Raw genomic sequence first — 16,276 nt, 5'->3', positions numbered from 1 at the left:
TTCTAGAAAGTGAGCATTTCTCTGTGCTTATGACTCTAGTGTTTTGCAGCTTGACTCCAATCCGCCTCTGGGCAGGGTGACTGCTGGCTCTGTGCATGCTTTTAAGATAGGCTGCACACAGGGAGGGTGGAAATGTCACAGAGGTGCATCTGCATTTTGAATGGTCTTCCTGGGCTGAGAGAAGGGGAGGAGGGGGTGCCCAGGCCTCACACAAAGGGTTTGTTTACCCCCAGCTGATGTCTGGAGCCTGTGCTTGAGGAGAGAGGGGACAACCCTGGAACCAGTTGTAACTGGTTGGAACCTCCTCGGTCCCTCTTTGTTAGTGTTGTGCAAAACTGAGTATAATTACAGGGGATTTTTTCCCATGTAAAAGAGACTCTTTTAACATACTTGGAACTGACACAGAATGATGTTGGAGGGACTCACCAGGAACTGCCTTGGACTGCTGCTGCTGCTGCTGTGCTGCTGTGCTGCCCTGTGGCCTGCTGGGTCACTAGGAGGAACTGCCACTGTCTGCATCACCTTTGTGCTGGCCTATTGCTGGGCCCTGCTGCCCTGTGCTCCACTTTGTGTCCCCAGGGGCTGGGTGCTGTGGTCCCTGCAGTTGCTTACTTGCCAGCATGAGGACAGCACTGGATTCTTGCAGCTCCCTGTGCTGGAGCCTAGCGCCTGACAAGCACTTTACCGTGGTTACTTAGTGCATGGAGGAGCGCTCTGCTTGATTTGTTCAACATGCATTGGGAGCGCTTTGTTTTCAACGTCCCTGCCGTGAGGGAAGCGTTGTGATCTCCTTAGTCCCACTTGCCTGAGGCACCAGAGAGGCGTGTTGCCTTGTTCACCCTGATGCGTGTGAAGAGTGTGCCCTTTGGGGTGCCCTCAGGACGAGGAGCGGATCAGCCTGGAGCGAGTGCACTCCTTGTGGTCCCCCTGGGGCAAGGAGCACTGTGGAGAGTGTCCCCTGGGCACCAGAAGGTGCTGGATTTTGGTGCTTCTCTGCCACGGCCCCCAGGAGACGACGGGCAAGCAACAGTAGCTGCGTGGCAGTGGAGGTATTTCCTCTGTGAGCACCCTGCTCACCAGAGGGTCAAGGAGAGCCCTCCCAGCCCCAGGAGTACTAGAACGCCTGCGTGGGACCACGGTGTACTCCAGAGCCAAGAGGCTTGCCCAGAGAAATGCCTCCCCTGAATTGAAGATGCATAGTCTCCAGGGACTGATGATCCCGTCCAGGGGAGAGCTGTGTGGGGGCAGTCCGAGTGAGGAGGAGGTTCACCTGCCAGGTGTTCTGCTTCCCAGTGAGAGTGTCTGTGTGGTAATGGGGATCCTTAGTGGCAAGTCACCCAAGTGATGTGGGTGCAGGATTGTTAGATTGGCAGGAGGATACCCTTTCCGGGGGTCCCGTGCCTGCCCAATTTTACCTACTGCGGCCACTATAAGAAAAGCGCTGTGGCGCTAAAGCTATTTTTCCAGGAGGGGAGGTAGTGGGACCCCTATCCTCCAGGCACTATTGTTGCTTTCTTTTTCCTACCCATCACCATGATCACCCATGATGTATGCCTCCAGGCTCATGCCTGGACTTATGTGCTGATGTGTTTTGCGACATGTACATACTGGGATTGTTGATGATTTTCCTTACATTTTCTAATGTTCCTTCTATGGGCATCCATGATGATTTTATGACAAGTGCATTTCCTTAGTAATGTTTTCCTGACTACTGCTTATGTTGCATAATAATCAGTAACCTATGTGTTTTATGTGATTACTGCTGGCTTTCGCAGGGTAATAGTACTGTGCAATGTACTGACAACTGCTTGGGTTGCAGGGTATTACTGACATGCTGTGTTTGGTCTTATAACTTTGTGTAGAATACAGTTTATTTTTAAATATCTTGGTGTTGTGTTTCCTTTGTGGTGGGGATAGTGTGTCATGTGTGTTGTGTGTGTTGTGCAAACGCTTTACACATTGCCTCTGGGATAGGCATGAGTGCTCGTGCCAAGTTACCAAGGGGGTGAGCAGGGTTTATCTTGGGTGTGTAACTCCCTTGCCCTGATTAGAGCGGGTGGGTTGTGCCTGGCTTAGGTGCATACCCTAGCCAACATGAAACCTCATTCCTAACAGTGACCATTTTTGCATGCTTATCAGTGAGGGAATGTTTTCAATGTTCTACTAACACGTTTTAAAGCGTTCTCAACCTTGTGTCCAGCACTCTACACTCACTCATTTGTTTGCAATGTTCTATTAAGTGTATCAGATCATGTATGCAGTTTATTTACTCACAGGTATAACACGCACTTATAATTCTAGGTTTGCATTTGGATGGATTGGAAGGAGGGTTCGTTGGGTCGTGGCTATTTATGGAGTTTCTTGTGATCTAAGGTTGCTGTTTGTGTTGGTTAACCTGCCTTCTCCTGGTTGCCCTTTTTGTTGTATTTTCCTTATTGCTCGTAACTTTTGATTGTTCTGCATCTATTACAGTTGGACGCATATAGGTACAGTATATGATGCAGTGTACAGTTTGCGCTACATCGATAGTTGCATTTTTATCTCAAATCTCATAGCAGGACTTCTCATTCATGTCAAGGTGAGATTCAAAATAGTAATTTAAGTTTTCCTTGGGTATATTGAGAATTCAAGTAATGTCTGTAAGAACAGACTTAAATGAAAGTCTATCAGATCAACAACATCAATATTGCAATAGAAAGCTGTTTGGCTCCTGAAGAAAAAGTAAGCACATAGAGGGTGATGCACAGGGTAAACAGAACATTTTTTGCGCAAATGAGCAGCATGTGTTGACATGGTTTGTGCATTTGCATCTCATCTGCCGTATCATGGGTGTGGCAAGCCCAGATTCCAGCGTTGCCCTAATTCACAAAAAGACAGTAGTCTGAGATGCCTACCTGGTTTTGACTTTCTTATGCTAGTTCTATCCAAGTGCAGGGCTTCTTCAGTGGAAAGCCGATATGAGGGAAGCATCAGACGTTTCCACTGTCTTTATTGCAGGCCCCATAATCTACTGATCACGTGCTGCATAAGTAATGCAGTAGAGCTAGGCATTCATCTATAACTTAGGGATTCAAATTTATACGTAATCATTTAAAGGAATTGGCAATTCAAGACCCTTATCTGTCAACAGTGCTCCAGTTGCCTGCTAATATCAGTGGGCTCTAGCACGAGTACCACATTGTTCATAGGAGCCAGTGTGCAATATGTCAGCGGGCCAAGTATCCTTATAGATGACTGAGAAAGAACAAGCCAGCTTTCGGATTTGTGTATTCCCAGAGGAATTGCTATCAAGTTACCGCTAAAGATTTACCAGTCGAATGACAGAGCAAGTGGTGTGACGACAAAAGATATCACCCTGCAGTCACAGTACCACCCCCTATCCCCATCATCTCGTTGTAGACTAACTTGCAATTCAGTGGGGACTCCCACTACAGCAGTAAGTATTCATAATATTACCCTTGTTAAAGTAAAAAAACAATGCTCAGCTAATGAAAAATGAAATGTAATTTTCGGCGGATGTCTCCTCATTAATAACAAATAATGGTGCACATTACTAATACTACAGAATACAAGGACACCTGCTGAATGTCGTGCAGAGACGTTCAGTGCAAGGATGGGGGTTTCTCTTTTTTGTTCATAGAGTTCATAGAGTTCTGGTTTTCCACTGAAGGGGATCATAATTAAATAACTCAGTTCAATTTCGAAAAAGTCATTTGGTGTAAGAAAGAAACCCAGCGAATGCCTTAGCCTTCGCACAAAGATTTTACTTAACATAAACGATTACCAAAATGCGCTCTCTGCAGACTTCCATTTGCATATTGTCATGAAAGAATAATATGTGGTACCGTGTGCAGGATACCTACTACTCATAAAGACGAAACATTGCCTAATAAAATACGATGCAACAATCACAGTAACTATAAACTTCTCATTGCAATATAATATACAATCCAACAATCTGTTTTGCTTTGTGTTCTTTTATTAGAAGGTTCCAAATATCGAATACAGCTAGATCAAATGTTCTATTTGATTTAGCTGTAAAATAAGGTTTTATAAGTCTCATTAAAATGCCATTCAAGAAAGAGGGTCATATTAACTCTTACCTTTAGATGACTTACTTAAGAATCCACATAGAACCTGAGTTCTGGGGTGGCACCAGAGGCAGTAGATTTTGAGACCAAGACCACAGGACTGGCCCAAGGTCTACTGGAAAACTCAATAACCCCAAGAGCTAACATTTTGAATACCTCATCCTTAATGCTGGGTCTAACCTTGTCAGTCACGCTGTAAATGTTATGTTTCACAGGTGGACTGTCCGCAGAGTCCACAGCATGTGTGTACAAGTGTGTGACCCCTGGGATCAAGGAAAAGAGAGAGGCAAACTGTCCGAACACTTGGAGACAGTGCCACTGTCGTTCTAGAGTCAGTAAGGGGGAGAGGCTGACACCCTCCACTGAACCATCTTTCTCTTTGGTAGACAGGAGGTCAGGAAGAGGCTCACTCTCTTTCTACACCCCATCATCTGTTGTCAAGAGCTTAGTCAGTTCAGACCTCTCAAAGTCAGTTTGGAGGTGGTTCACATGCAGGACCCTCAAAGGGTTCCTTGGAGTCCACAAAATCACCAGATGGGTGACCTCACTCTTGCACTTCACCACCTCAAAAATGCCCAGTCCACTTGTCTTGAAGAGCAGAAGGCTCTACTGGGGCCATGACTCACACTTTGTGGCCAGGTTGAAACTCACCCTGAGTGGCATTCTGTTCATACTAGTGCTTCATGTCTTCCTGGCTTGCTTCCAGGCTACCCTGAGTGAGCTTCCTGAAGTGGGCTGTCTGGTTTCTAACAGCCGGAATGTAGCTGAATATTTACTAGGGGGGCTTACTGGAGGCCTTTTTGAAGGCTTCCCTAACCCAACTCAAATGTCCCCTCACAGGGTACAACAACTCAAAAGGGCTAAATCTAAGACACTTTTGTGACACCTCCTTGTGGGCAAGAGGATGCCCCACTTATGCCTCAAGGACTCTGACAAGCCCATAATCATGCCCTTCAAGGTGCAGTAGAATTGCTCAACCAGACCATTTCGTGGGTGGCAAGGAGTGTTAAACTTGTAGGTTACCCCACACTCCTTCCAAAGATACTTCATAAATGTGGATATGAACACTTGCCTGACAAGTCTGGCAAGACCTATAGTGCACACCAGAGTCCCTGCACATTTGGGGCCAATAAAAGTTGGTGACAAAACAATCAAAGGTCTTGTCCTGTTCCACAAGTCCAGCTAAAGGCACATTATGAACCAAACCAGTAGGAAGGCTCTAAAGCACTAGGGTACCACCAGCACACATACTGGCCAAGGCTCAGCAACCTTAGGCTCGCTATATCGGAGCCCATCCTCTCAATAAATCAAGTGTGAACCAGACTCCTTACCAGATGCCTGATTTGCAGCCTGCAGCTGCAAACCCTTAAGAGTAGGGCATGTTGTATGTGCCTCACAGAATACTTCCCTGGTGGGACTCCCTTCCTGCAGCCACTGAGTCAGCTCGGGCACCTCCCCAGTTCAGCCGCCTGTTCCCCCTTAGGCTTCATGGCATCCCACTCAGGTTCAACCTCTTCCCAGACCGTGGGAACTTCTGAGGCAGGTTTCCCATTTCCCTTGCCCTTCCTCCTTCCGGCAGACACCTGGGCCACTCTTTCAGGCTCCAGATGTCTCCAGAGGTCTCCTGATCACCCTGACCGTCTGCCTTTGCCTGGGTGGGCACACACACACCCACCCAGGCAGAGCCAACAGCTCCAAGTGAGACCTGTGTTCCACCTCCTTCCAAGGGGAGTCCTCCAGGTCATTGCCAAGCAGACAATCTACAGGCATGGTTGGACTCATAGCTACTCCAAAGGCACTTGAGACCCCCCATCCAAAGAGAACCTGTGCCACTCTGCACAAGCACTCTGAGGTGTCTACCACAACTACCTGGTGAAGTTCATGGGGTACTGCCTGCTCCTCAGACACCAGTTGACTTATTACATTAGTCGCACTTGCTGCTGTGTCTCTTAGAGCCTCCACCCTCTGTCCATTGATGGTCACCCACTGCCTGTACTTCTTAGTGTTCTCAGGCACGCGGGTCCTCTTGACCATCTCTCTGTCTCCTAGTGAGACAAGGTTCATCTCAGCTGGCTCCCATCCACCTGGAACCAAATGCTCCCAAAGCGCTACACTGGCCAAACCCTGTGACTGAGTAACAGTCTGTGCCAGTGTCCACTTGGGACATTTGAGAACCCCCCTCACATGACCCACCTGATCACATGCATAACACTTGCAGGGACCCCTCTCTGCAGGCTTCCCTGTTGAGACTCATGGTTCATTTTCACTAGGAGGCGTCAAATCCTTACCATGGGAACTAGGTTGGGGCCCTACACAGAACTTTGCCTGTTTACCCTTACCCCCCACTTCTTCTGGTGGGGACCCTGCACACCCCTTGGCATGGTCTCTCCATACCTTTTTTGGACCTTGGTGCTCCTCCAATGATTCTCTTCTTGGGGTCAGTCAGCTTGCTGTCAATTAGGTGCTGGCACAGCTCTAGAAAACAAAGACTATACAATGCTCCCAAGCAATTAAATTGTACAGCTCCTCATAAGATGTTACCTTACTGCCCTTCACCCAACCATCCAGTGACCTACAAAAAGAGTCTACACACTCCACCCAGGTTTGGGACTCCTTCTTTTTGTAGATCCTAAACTTGTCTTTGTACTGCTCAGGGGTGAGACCATTTCTAGTGTGTAGTGAATCGTAGTTTGTTTTCATGGGATAACAGGAGTTAGCTTAGCCTCCAGCTGGCAGACTCATGCCCCGCCACCTAGTGACTTTTAACCTACTTAGCTTGCTCTGTCTTAGCCCATTTGATTATTTAATTCTTATAAGATGGCTGCCTTGTTTAGGGTTAGGCCACTTGCTATGAGTTACATTATCAGTGTCACCGCACTAAGGCGTCAAGATCAAGCAACAAAGACAAACAAACTGTAGGTGTTCACACTTACGGATTTTCCCTCTCTATACTTTCGAGGGATTGTTTATATTAATTGCCGTCCCAAGCATGACTGTTATCTATTGTTTGGGAACACACCTACGTCAGGGGTCATTGTAGATCTGTATAAATATATCAAACTTTAGTCAGATAATCAGAGGGATTCCGACCAGAGGGCATCGCAACCATCGCTGATATCGATCCTGCACGTCGTCTTGATGCTGACCCAGTCTTCGTGTCCCTGCTGAGTCTGAGATTGAGACCTCATTCCAAGGTAACAAGGGTTGGGGGCTCCTCTCATGGACATGGCATTGGCAGATTAGGTTTAACAAACCCAGCTCTCCTTTAGGTAGGAGGTTAGGCCTTTCACATTAGGTATTAGGGCACATTACATCTCGTATGTCTTTTCTATGCATTGCAAGATGGTGGGGGTCTTTATAAAAATGACTCTCGTCTTCACAATTCTGTTTCTTGCATTCTTCATTATCCTAATCATTGCAGCCCATGCAGCTTATCGCAAATTGCAGTTATGTTAAATAAAACTATTGAAACTTTACTGCATCTTTGTCATTGCCTGTGTTTGTATGAGACATGACATATCTGTGAGAAAGAGGTAATCTCCGTTTAACCACAACACTCCCTGAGATGTCTTATTCTCGAGTCCATGCGTAAAGGCTGCCACAAATCACCTTTTACTATTGTGTTATTGGTAAGGTGCTGCTAGTGAGCCGGTAAGGTTGGGACAACAATTGCGACTTGTTGTAGGAAAGGCGTAGTCGCCTACAAGCAAAAGTACTTTCATCCTTTAACCAGCAGTCTTGCCCAGAGCAAGAGTCCAAATTACGACAAGTGAGTAGGGCACCCTTCATCATAGTGTGACTCCCTGAGGATCCCCTAAGGATGTCAGAGTGTCCCTCTCCTCTGATCCAGCTCCCTTCAACTGAGGTCATGAGCTAGGAGCATCCTTTTTACCTCTATGGACAATCACCTCTCTTCCATCTCCATCTTTAGCTTCTCTAACTCAAAGTGATGCTCCCTCTCTGTCTGGCTGTGTTGCAGCTCCTCAGGAGTCAGACCCTTAGATGACAAACTGCTACCTGCCCTGGAGACTCTCCCACCAGGCAGAACAGGTACATCCACTACATTATGAACACTCTGCACCTCTCACTCTCATCCTCCTCCTCTATGTGCCCCTCAACCTCCATGGCTGCCACCCAGGCCCTCAATGCCTTTTGCAACTTCTTCTTGCTGGCAGAGCTCTTGATTAGGCAGGCAAGATCCTTCCAAAACTGCTTCAGTTGAGCCACTGTGTACTCCTCCAGTTTCTCAAACTCCAAACAGCCTTTGTAACCACAGCTGGTGCATCCCCAGATTGAGACATGTTGGTGAGTACTCAAAAAATGCAAAGTTCTAAAAGTAGTTCAGAGAGTTCCCAAGAGAATTTCAAAATCACAAAAAACATGGAAGTAGAAAAAGTCTAAAAAGAGAAACAAACATAAACAAGTAGAATGTGGTCACGTAATGGTCTGCACCGAAAACAGTAATTTACACTTAATCACTCTATGTCAAGTACAAATACAAGTTTTATCCTCACCGCTAATCACCATTGATAGAAATGGGGTCTCTGGTTGGCAGTCAGTTTGCACTCTGTCCAAGCAGGGACCCTCACTCTAGTCAGGGTAAGGGAGATACACACCTTGGTTAACCTACACTCACCCTTTTGGTAGCTTGACACAAGCAGTCAGGCCTACCTGAGAGGTACTGTGTAAAATATTTGTACCAACACACACAGTAATACAGAGTAAACACAAAAAAATGGACACCTCACCAGTTTAGAAAAATAGTCAATGTTTATCTAAATCAAACAAGACTAAAACAACAAAAATCCAACATACACAAGTAAAGTTATGAATTTTTAAAATATTGGACTTATTCTATTGAAAACACTGGAAACATTATTGTTACTCAAAGTACCTGGTTTGCATAAAAAATAAAGCAGCACAGGTAAGCGTACGTAATAAAAGGCAGTGATGCATAATTTTTCTCTCCTACAAGTGAGCAATGTGTCGATTTCCGGATGGGACACTTCAGGCCCACGCAGGTTCACAATGATGTTTGATGTCCAGTGATGACGCATGTAAAATCCGGTCACACGGTGATGGAAAACCAATCTCTGTGGGGTTTGCATCATTTTCAGCTGTCGCAAGCGGGTATTGCATCATTTCTACAGCGGTGAATCAGGTGATGCATCGCTTTCCCAGCCTCGATGCAGTTGGTGTGTCGATTTCACCTACGAGGTGGGTGGTGTCATTTTCACAGCTGCGTTGCAGAAGGTGCATAGAAATTTCCCCACACAGTTTCCTGTGCATGGATTTCAGTCCTTGTTCTACCAGCTTCACCTTTCAGGGCCCCAGGGGCTAGATAGGGCACCACTTGGCAGGGCAGGAGTCTCAGCAGAGTCGAGATGCTGGCAGAGGAAGTCTTTGATGGCCCTGAGACTTCAAAACCAGAAGCAAGCTCAGTCCAAGCCCATGGAGACACTTCACAAGCAGCAATATACCACAGAGTACAGTCTTTGTCCTCTTTCAGGCAGAAGCAGCAACTGCAGGCCTACTCAGCAAAGCACAGTCATTGGCAAAGGCACAGTACTCCTCCCCCAGCTCGTCAGCTCTTCTCCTTAGCTGAGGTTCCTCTTGGTTCCAGAAGTAATCTAAAAAGCTGGGGTTTTGGGTCCACTACTTATACCTCTCTATGCCTTGAAAGTAGACGAACTTCAAATGAAAGTGTTTGTTTGCCCAGGCCTGCCATCAGACACATAGGGGGTTGGAGACTGCATTGTGTGAGGGCAGGCACAGCCCATTCAGGTGAAATGACCACTCCTCTCTTCAGCCTAGCCCAGATGGCTCATCAGGCTATGCAGGCCACACCCCAGCTCCCTTTGTGTCACTGTCTAGTGGAGATTCACGAATAGCCCAACTGTCAGTCTGACCCAGACAGGGAATACACAAGCAGGCAGAGTCACAAATGGTTCAAGCAAGAAAATGCCCACTTTCTTAAAGTGACATTTTCAAACAGAAAATTTAAAAAACAACTTTACTGCGGTGTACCGAGCGACCAGGACAAGAGGAACTGCTAAACGAGCAGCGGACTGGGGATAAACAGACGGACTCCGTGGGGGTACCAAGTGTTCTACACTACCCGGAAGCAGCAGCAGGACTCCGGCGGTCGTGGGGGGAGCGCTGCTGAGGAGACCCTTCCCAAGGCGGGCTCAGCCTGAGCGGACGCCGCGTTTTCGTCTCTGCAGCTTTTTGTGGCGTGCTCTGCCGCCTACTGTCACCCGGCCTCTACCATCTTCTTGAGCGCGTCGCTTCCTTGGGGGCCTTCACCCTCCCCCGCTCGCTGGTTCCGAGCACCGGGGCTTCCCAACCTAGGCCCCTCCGAGAGCCGAGCCGTCGCCGCAGGGGCCCCCCCCGGCTGAGCAGAGGGATCCCCCCGTGTGTCCCGCCTGGCCGCCACCTCGTCTTCAAACGGGGTTTGCTCCGCGCTGGTGCACTTGGAGACCGGTAATTAATTATTTGGGGTTAAGACGTGGTGAGAATTTCTAAAAAACTATGATGTTCCAAAACCCTCTGACCTTTCTACCACTCTTGATGTAAGCTGTTTTTGAACTTACCTGAACTTACCTGAACCACGCCACTTGCCATCACTGCCACCACCACTGCCAAGAGTCCAGGGTTGCCATTACCGCGCCAGCAAGTACCATCTCCCCCGTCGCCGCCCCGGGACCTTAACTCCCGGTAGCCTCTGCAGCGGCGCGCGGCTCTGACGCGGCGCCACCGCCAGGAGGCACCTACAAATCGCCCAGAGGCCTGCTTCGCTTCACGGGACGCGTCGGGCGGGGCAGGAGGAGGCAGGGCAGGGCCATGCACTATTGTCGAGGTCCTTTGACATAGAGTACCCTGGTCCTTGGGTTGACAGTAACGTAAGCAGCTAATAATATTAATGTTTGTTTGTGTATGATATAACCGGCTGACGTGTATTGTTGTGGGGGCACTTTGATAAATAGGCAACCAGTCAACTCATTGAGGAATATTCCCACTAGATAATCGACGACTCCGCTGTTCCCATCATGTCCAAACTGAGGTCCTCTAAAATGGCTACAAATAATGACTCAAAGACCTGGGATAACTATCTTTTTAAAGTAGTTAGTAAAATTAACAAAGATAGGAGATCATCATTAAGTAGGGTTAGTCCGGAAACATCTCCCATAAGGCAGTGCTTACCCTCTACATCAATGTCTCAGAGTGTCTCGACTATTTCCAACAATGAGATCGATTTAAATATTGATGTTTCTGTGGTAGAGCAGGTTTGTTGTTCCGAACCTATTCAAGTACAGGATCGGACATTACCATCAAGGTCTCCTCTTATTCAATCTCCCACTAGGAGAGCGGTACGTGCCTGTAGGAAGGGGCCTGTCAAGAAAGCAGGGTGTCGGAAGCCAAAAAAAGCTGGCCCAACAGCTACCAATAGGGGAAATGTCCCTGAGCCCACCAATACTATTGAGGGGTCTAGTCTGCACTCAAGTCAAATTGATCTTCTGGTTACAATTCTTGAATCTAAATTGGAAGTACTGATCAGCCCCCTGTTGGCCAAGGTAGAATTAGTGCTTCTTAGGGTTACTAGACTGGAAGGCCTTGTAGAATCTTGTCTGACTCGGTCCACTGTTCCACCGAGTACCCATTTAGACTCAATAGGCTCTATGGATAATCGCCCAGTGGGTTCAGTTACACACTCTATAGTCAGTAATAGGGTGGAGGGCTTGGGGGTTACTGCCCAGGCCCCACCGACTGTAAGTGTGCAGACCGCCTCATCCTCGTCTACATCGCCAGTAGGGTCGGCTAGTGCACAAAATACATTTAGTCAACCACGATCAATACAAAGGAGTACACAGGACACTATAAGAGGGACAGTCATTGATAGAAGAAGTATAACTAGGCGACTTAATTCTATTAATCTCCCGCCAGAATGTGCACCATATACTGTGGTTCTAACAAATGTCCCAGAGGTTGACTTGTGTTTGAATGGTTCTGGGGTAGAAACGTATCCTGCTCTTAAAAATAAGACGCTTGCTTGGTTGAATAAGAACTGTGGATTTCCTTGTGCCCTTGCAAATGATATTTTATTTACCCGCAGAGTTAGTTGGATTGGCAATGGCCCTAAAAATAGAGGTGGAGACTGTATTATTATAAATTTTAAACACCCCCAACACGTGGCAACAGTGCTTCTGAGAGCTGCAATTTTGCCAACTCTAGAAAATGCGGTTCTTGCTAGACCTCTTGGCTTCTTTTATAATCATGGGGCCAATACTCAATGTCGCTCGTTGTATGTGCAAGGGCAATGTTCAAATGAGAACGGAAGAGGTATGGATGCCTGTACCCCGAATGTAACTGTGAATATGTCCCGGTCTCAAAGTAGGGGGGAGCCAAGTCGTCATCAGTTGTCTTACAGGCAGACCGTTAACACTTTACCTCTTCACAATCGGTATGCTGCCTTATCTTCTATGGAGGAAAATGATTGACTGCCAAATGTCTTGGGAAATTCTTCCCAGTCTTCAGCATCGTCCATCAAGATTGCTACATGGAACATTGCTGGTCTAAAGAGCAAGTCTGGGATAGCCGAATGGGAAAGGACACTAAAATCTTTTGACGTCATTGCTTTACAAGAGACTTGGGATCAAACGAATAGCTTTTTCTTAGATGGCTTCTGTCATTTTTGCGTTCCAGCTACAAACAGTGTGGCAGGAAGACCTAAGGGGGGACTATTAAGCCTTTTCAAATTGGATATGAAAGGTACCTTAACTCAATGCCCCTCGGGCTCAGTAAATTGTCTAATTGTTGAGCTTTCTACCCAGGATAAGGGTAAGATCCTTTTTATAAATTTTTATAATTCGCATGCTAATGATTGCACCAGTCAAAACCTGGATGACTTGGATAAATTCTTGTCAGTCTATAGTATAAATGTTAATACTTTTGAGTTAATATTACTAGGGGACTTTAACATACATCCATGTACCCTACCATGTATTAGGAGGGATGAGGAAGGCCCTCCCTTTTCCTCAACTGCTCATCCAGAACATACTAGGCAGGGGGATTATCTTGAGCTTTTCCTCGCTAAATGGAATTTATATGAGTCTGGCTGTGGAGACGGGAATAGTAGGTCCCCTACGTTTAAGGGCAAAGAAAATGGTACTATTATAGATTATATTTTTTTGTCTTCTTTTTTGTTAAATAGTGTTTTAAATTATTGTCCTGAGGTGTCAGTTTTTAGTGATCATAATCCTGTTGTACTTGTTTTTAAGAACACTGAACTGATTTCTCTCAAATCAGTCGCAGAGAGTGGGGGTTTGAACCTTAAAGTCAAAGACCAGAATCGTAGGTTGAAGTGGACAAAAACAGTCCCTGAAACTTTTTTTCAGGAGGTCTTATCTAAAGTGGAGGATGAAATCTCTATATGTCTAGCGGAAAATCCAGATCCTAAGGAGGTTATATTAGCATTTGATCAGATTTGCCTAGAAATTAATCGTAGTCTTCAGGCTAAATCTAGCCAGAAGGCGCTAGAGGGCAATAGATGGTTTGATAAGGAATGCTCTAAAGCACATGGTGTACTACTTAAGGCATTAAAAACTATTCCTAAAGATCGATCAAAAATAGTAAATGCTAGGAAAGTGTATAAAAAACTATTCTAGAGAGGAAAAAGACTCTGAAAGATAATGCCTTGGCTCAACTCTTGGATCCAGATACCCTAAAAAACAGTGGTTTATTCTGGAAAATTATAAATCAGCCCTTTTTTTCTGATGAAACTAATACTCCTTTAGAGGCAAATATTCCAGATGAGGGCTGGATAAAACACTTTAGTCAGATATACTCTAACATTGGTCCTCCTGGTGGAATTTTAGCAGATGAAGTTGGGGAAACTTCCCCTGACAAGGATGCAGTTATTTTTGCAGTTGCAGATGTTGAAAGGGCTATAGACCTAACCACAAAAAACAAAGCCCCAGGCCCAGATGGGGTACCTGGGGACGTTTTTAAAAGTTTTCCAAAATTTTGGTCTAAGGTATTATGCAAGGTTTTTAATAATCTTGCATTTGATAAAATCCCGTCTTCCTGGAAGAAATCTATAATTATACCAGTGTTTAAAAAGGGTAATAGGCAAGACCCATCCTGTTACAGGCTGATTTCACTGATTGATTCCTCAGTGAAAATTTTAGGTCGAGTTATTTTAAATAAATTGAACGATTGGTTAACAGAGAAAGGGGTCCTAGCAGATGTGCAGTATGGTTTTAGACCTAAAAGGAGTACTATAAATCAAGGTTTGAATTTGTATTTATTAATAGAGAAATACACGAAGGCGAAGGAGGGTTCCATGTATCTGGGGTTCATGGACCTCTCGTCAGCCTTTGATCTTGTAAATCGATCTAAATTATGGAAAATCTTACTTGACATGGGACTGGACAAGGCTCTTGTTAACCTCTTAGTAGATTTACATACTGACCTAACAGCTTCGGTTAGAGTTACTACTGCGGGGCGCTGCACTAGCCACTTTAACTCAGAAAGGGGAGTCAGGCAGGGGTGCATTCTGGCTCCCCTCCTTTTTACTATTTATATAAATGCCTTGGAATCCACATTAAAAGATGCTACCCAGGACTCCCCTCGGATAGGAGAACTTGGTATTCCGGTTCTCCTATACGCGGACGATGCTGTCCTGCTTTCTCGTACTGGTGTTGGTCTTCAACGATTATTGGACGCCTTTGAGGTTTTTATGACTTCCCTGGATTTAAAGATCAACGTTAAAAAGTCCCAGATTATGATTATGGGTAAGGGTAATAAAAATAAACTCCCCAAAATCTTTCTTGTGGTAGGCAAGAATTGTGTAGAGTAGCAATATTTCCATACTTAGGGATCACTTTCGATGAGAAAGGCTCCTGGGGCCCCCAGATAAAAAATAGAAATGTTGCCCTTGTAAAGTCGTCTTCTGCTCTTCGGGGTTTTATGAATAAACTCGGGGCGAGGCCAATTGTTAGTTTGCTAAAAATTTACGAAGCAAAATGCCTTGCAATAGCAACGTATGGAAGTGCGATATGGGGCTATTGCTCTATGGAAAGTATACAGATTACGGAAAATAAATTTCTAAGATCGGTTCTCTCTCTTCCCCAGTCTACTTCCACACACATTGTCCATACTGAATTGGGTGTGGGCTACATTTCAGACTTGATCAAACTGGCCCCCGTTCTAGCCTGGCTAAAGATCTGGCTGAATCAAGAAATTCCGCTCAACCACTCCATTCTAAAAGATTGCCTGCAGCTGGATAAAGTAAATAAAATAGCGTGGCTAGTTTATATAAAAAATTGTTTTGCTAGATTAGGGAGATCGGATCTTTTTTATTTCCCGGAATCAATAACTGTTAAAGATATTGGTCTGATTAAAAGCATGATGAAAGATCTGTTATGTTTAGAAAGAGAACAAGTTGAATATGAGAAACCATTGGTGCGGGCCAGTATTATTTTGAGTACTTATGTGGGCCCTGAATTATATTTGTCTATTGTAAATCAACCCTTTCACCGGTTTCTACTCACACACTTCCGGTTTAACCTGATCCATCTAACTCTTGGCTACTTTCAAACCTGGTCTCCTCCGGAAAAAGGAACGCCGTGTAATTGTGATAATTTTTCGATCCAGAATACAATGCATTTTCTGTTATTCTGTGACCATTACGCGGCCTTAAGAAAGAAATATTTGTTCCCAATTTTAAAGGAGGAGGGGTTTATACAGGTCAAACCTGCCCTCTTGTTCTTACAGTTATTGCAGACCCCTAGGATTATGTTCCATGTTGCTAGTTTTTTAGTGGGAGCTGTTAGGGTTAAGAAAAAGAAGTTCGCCATCAATCCGATTATTGTATTGTAATGAATTGAGTGATTAATTAACTTTTTATAGGAAATGTAATTTCTGCGAATCTGGGAGAATATTAATGTTTCACGTTAAATGATGTTTTTAGGATGTTTCTACTTTACTGACCCCCCTTTTTAAACATTATAGATAATATGAATTGTTGATTGCCTGTAATATTTGATTGTACTTTTTTTATGCCTTTTTATGATATTTATTTATCGAAATAAAGTACTCTGACTGACTGACTGACTGACTAACTTTACCAAAAGATGTATTTTTAAATTGTTAGTACAGAGACCCCAAACTCTAGATCTCTATCT

The sequence above is a fragment of the Pleurodeles waltl genome, chromosome 3_1, assembly GCF_031143425.1.
Source record: "Pleurodeles waltl isolate 20211129_DDA chromosome 3_1, aPleWal1.hap1.20221129, whole genome shotgun sequence".
Taxonomy (NCBI): Eukaryota; Metazoa; Chordata; class Amphibia; order Caudata; family Salamandridae; genus Pleurodeles; species Pleurodeles waltl.
Note: the sequence above shows the minus strand (reverse complement) of the source record.